Raw genomic sequence first — 4,973 nt, 5'->3', positions numbered from 1 at the left:
AGCTGGGACCATAGGTGCATACCACCATGCCTGGCTAATTTTTTTTTTTTTGGTAAAGATGTTGCTTAGGCTGGTCTTGAACTCCTGGCCCCAAGGGATCCTCCCTCCTTAGCTTCCCAAAATGCTGGGATTACAGGCATGAGCCACCATACCCAGTCTGTAATAAATTTTTTGTTTTTAAGAAGAAAATACTATGTTGTAAATCGTTTGAGTAGAAGTGAAGGTGAGGTGGTCAGGAAAATTGGTAGACAACATCTCTTTAAAGGTGATGGAAGACACTGACGTGAAACATGCCTTTAAAAAGTTTGAATAAAATGTTTTCATAAAATATGTGAGTGGGAAAAGGCAATTTAAAAAAAAAGTTTTTAAATACATATAATTTTGTATATGCATTTTAAACTAAATTGCTAAGTTAAATATTGTAAGAAGACAGTTAAGCATTTCATCTGTGCTTTAGTGGTCAAAACGATTTGGCCGTCTGATGAGTGCAGCCCCAGGCTCCAAGTTCCTGACTTCCCTCCTCTCTTGTGGTGGCATTCCTGGAAGGCAGTGGATCTGGAAGCACCAGCGGCCGCCCCGCAGACCGTGAGAACTACTACTGCACAGGCACGTCCTACCTGACCATGGGGCAGGAGCACAACCACGCTGTGGTACGCAGGGCTGAGGCCTTCCATGCCGTGAAGGCAGCCAACGCTTCCAAGTGCTGGCCTCACAGATTTATTGTAGACCAGCTCAACCATCACAATGTCACCAAGAAAAGGCCCTAACTCTGAGCCATAACTCTAGATTTTATAGATCATGGTGCTGCCCTGTTTTTACCTATCCTTGGAACTGAAAAACTGTAGCTTCTACAGAAATGTGAGCCTTTGAACAGGGATCTTATTAAGGCTGTTAAATCAAGTTTAGTCTAAAGCTGCCTCCTTACATATTTTGATTTTGGCCTAAAGTTTTCTCCGTGCATCATGAACTATAACAAGTGGAGCTGTAAACACACTGTAGCCTACATATGTGCCAATCTCTGAGTTTTGACCAATCATATGTAGCCAACTGTTCAAACTGTGTTCAAATAAGGCAAACGCTGAGCTGTAACCAATCTGGCTGTTTCTGTACCTCACTTCCGTTTTCTGCACGTCACTTTCCTTTTCCTCTCCATAAATCTCCTTCCATCATGTGGCTGCCCTGGAGTCTCTGAGCCTACTCTGGCTCTGGATATGTGAATCGTTCGTTGCTCAGTTAAACTCTTTTAAATTTAATTTTGGCTGAAGTTTTTCTTTTATCAAGACAAACGATTTTTTAGGGTTCTCTCTGATGCAGGAGTTACCTCTGCCGCTGCCATCCAGAGGCGCTTGTCAGGATGGTGAAGCTGTTCATCAGAAACCTGCCCCAGGAGGCCACAGAGCAGGAGATCCGCTCTCTTTTCAAGCAGTATGGGAAGGTGCTGGAATATGACATCATAAGAACTACAGCTTTGTACACACAGAAGACAAGACAGCGGCTGAGGATGCTATACACAATCTGCACTACTACAAGCTTCATGGGGTGAACCTCAACATTGAAGCCAGCAAGAGTAAGAGCAAAGCTTCAACCAAGTTACATGTGGGTAACATCAGTCCCACTTGTACCAACAAAGAGCTTCGAGTCAAGTTTGAGAAGTATGGTCCAATCATCGAATGTGACATCGTGAAAGATTATGCTTTCATACATATGGAATGTATGAGGAGTGGTCAGAGGATGCAGTGGAGACCGTCAGGGGCCTTGACAACACAGAGTTTCAAGGCAAGATAATGCATGTGCAGTTGTCCACAAGCCGGCTTCAAACTGCCCCTGGGATGGGAGACCAGTGTGGCTGCTATCAGTGTAAGAAAGAAGGTCACTGGTCCAAAGAGTGCCCAGTAGATCACACAGGTTGTGTGGCAGACTTTACTGAGCAGTATAATGAACAGTATGGAGCAGTTCACACGTCTTATACTGTGGGCTATGGGGAATCCAGGTATTACAACGATGCATATGGAGCATCTATAAGTGATACTATTAGCAATGCTGGGTCTGCTTTTATGAGGCAGTAGCAACAGCGGCAGCAGCAGCTTCTGCATATAACTAGGCAGAGCAGACCATGTCCCATCTGCCTCAAGTCCAAAGTACAACTGTGACCAGCCACCTCAACTCTATTTCTGCTAATCCCTACGACAGACACCTATTGCCAAGCTCCCGCACTGCTGCCACTTCAGCTGCTATGGCTGCTGCTCCGGCCACCAATTCCTCCTATTATGGAACGGACAGGAACCTTACCGCGTCGCGCTGCAGCCATGCTCCCCACAGTTGGAGAGGGCTATGGTTATGGGCCAGAGAGTGAGTTATCTCAGGCTTCAGCAGCTACACGGAATTCTCTACACGGCATGGCCCGTTATGAACAGGAGCAGTATATGGACCGAGCCTGATACTCACCCTTTTAAAAACTGGAGGTAGGATAATTGCGGACTGAACCTCCGCTGCGGGCATATATGAGAACTTGCTCCGTGCCGTCCACTTTGCCAGGATGTTTCCATTGCTTCACGTTTCAGTAAACAAAAGAAGTTTGTGACCAACTATGTTTTCTTTCTTAATTTAATTCTTCTAAGTTGACTTTTCTTTCCTCCTGATACTAGTCTCTGCAGCCTTTTTACTCTGTTCCTTATATTCTCAGCCTCTGAACAGTCCTGGGTAAGGATTATGCTGGCATCCCCTTTTTCCTGTGCATTGGAACCCCTCTTATCTTGCTTTTCCTAGGAGTTGAATACTTCTCCCTGCCTACCTGCAGCATCTCCTTTCTCTTTAAAATGACCGTGTAGTGGCAAGCAGCCTTTTACTCTTCTCTGTTAGTTCTGGACTCTAACGTTAAAGTTAATCTTCTGAAATTGCTAGAACCATTGGGGGTTTTGTTGTTGTTTGTTTTTTTATATCTGACCTGTGATGGTGTTACAGTATTAGCTGAAATTTAGCCTTGTTTTACTCCACTCCTCCCATTTTTTAATAATTTTTTGACAAATAAACATTTCTAACACGTAAGAAAAAAAAAAGACATAAACATGAGCATGGTGGTCTGCATATAGAATATCTGGGGCTCTAAACTCCCTAATATTTAAAAGTATAATCATGGTCCTATTGTGTTTCTTATTTCTTTAGGCCGATAGGAAGATATCAGGGTTTTCCTGTGTGACAGATGATAAAAAAGATATTTTGAATGAAAGCTGCAATAAATCTACAAACTATGATTTGAGATCTTTGCTTAAGCATGAGATATTTGATGAGGACTTTATAATGTGACACTAGTTTTCATACCTTCTGTCAAAAATAATTGCCTAAGGCCAGGCACAGTGCCTTACATCTGTAATGCAGTGTTTGGAAGGCTGAGGCTAGAGGATCACTTGAACCCAGCAGTTGGGCTGCGATTGTGCCACTGTACTCCAGCCTGAGTGACAGAGCAAGGCCCTACTTGAAGGAGAAAGAGAAGGAGAAGAAGGAGAAGAATAAGGGGAACTGCCTAAATTTAAGTGGAAATATAAGCTTTTTCAGTTAAACATACTCCTAAAAAATAGCATTTTCTTCTGGGAGTTGACTACTAAAAATAGCATTTTCTTCTGGGAGTCATTAGAAAAAAAATATCACCCCCATTGCTAAAAGTTTATTCAAGTTTTCCATCACCTGCCCATAAAAACTCAATTGTTTTAATATTTTAATCAGGATAACTTGGGACTGTATAATAATCAAAGTTGCTCACATTCAGGCATATATAATATAAGCAATTATGTGTTTTCATTCAGTGCATTCAATGTCATATCCTAGCCATTTCCCTGTGCTATAATGAAAGCATAGTAAACATAATTTTCATGGCCCCTTAAGGTATTAGAGTCACTGAAAGAAGACCCACATGGCTAGAACACACTGAATGATGGAGATGCAGAAGGAGATGGTGCTAAAGAGGGGGTGGAGGCCAGAGTCTTTTAGGTTATGTTAGGGAATTTGGATTTCATCTTAAGTGAAAGGCAGGATAGTGGTGATTGAGAGGCTTGGGTTTTGTAGTCAGACTGACTGAGTTCAAATCTTAACTCTACACTGTTCTAGTTGTCAGTTTGGGCAAATTACTTAATTTCTCCAATCATCAGTTTCCTTATCTGTAAAATAGGATGATAATCACAGGGTTGTGAAGACTAAGATAATGCACATGTGTAATACATGATAATCTCTGCAAAATGCCTGACATATTGGCTATCATTAAGTGCAACGGGAACCCATTGAAGTGTTTTTGTGTAGGATAGTGACATGACCCCGTTTACTGTGTTTTAAATGATCCCTGGTTTCCATATGGAGGGCTCAGGGTGATTAGCTAGCTGGCTATCAGAAGAGAAGGCTTGGGCCAGGACGGTGACAGTGGGAAGATGCAAGAAATATTGTAGAGGAGGAATTGAGAGAGATTTTTGATCAACTGGATGGGGGTGGTGAGGGAAGAGGATGAATCAAAGATGACTTCTAGGTCTCAGGTATGCTTGAGCTACTGAGCAGATGGGAATCCTTGAGATTTACTAAGAGAGTAGCACTGAATGAAGGAACAATTTGGGGGAATGTGTATTGGGGTGTTAAGATCAAGAGTTTGGGACATGTTAAGTTACAAAAGATCTTAGAGACATTTAAGTGGAGATGTGTGTATCCATGGTATTGGACAAATAGGTCTAGAGCTCAGAAAAATCTGAGCTGAAGATAAAAATTTAGGATTAGGTATTTCAAATCATGGAAATGGATGAGGTCATCTAGGGAGAGGGAAAGTTCATAAAGAGGACAGAGCTTAGAGCCATCCCCTAAGGAGCTCTGACATTTAGAAGTCAAGTAGAGGAGAAATGGCAGACAAAGGAGGGAGTCATGGAACATCCAGAAAAGCAGAAGAAAGCGCGGGAGAGGATGGCATCATGGCAGCCAAGAGAATAGAGTGTTTCCAGAAC

The 4,973-nt window shown here is 42.5% G+C and overlaps 1 pseudogene; it reads left to right on the top strand.

Annotated features, from left to right (window-relative positions):
• Positions 1 to 1,354: 1,354 nt before the first annotated feature.
• On the top strand, positions 1,355 to 2,453 carry LOC103237197 (RNA-binding protein 4B pseudogene; annotated as a pseudogene).
• Positions 2,454 to 4,973: the final 2,520 nt, after the last annotated feature.

Source organism: Chlorocebus sabaeus, chromosome 8, assembly GCF_047675955.1.
Source record: "Chlorocebus sabaeus isolate Y175 chromosome 8, mChlSab1.0.hap1, whole genome shotgun sequence".
Lineage (NCBI taxonomy): Eukaryota > Metazoa > Chordata > Mammalia > Primates > Cercopithecidae > Chlorocebus > Chlorocebus sabaeus.
This window is presented reverse-complemented; position numbering and strand designations above follow the sequence as displayed.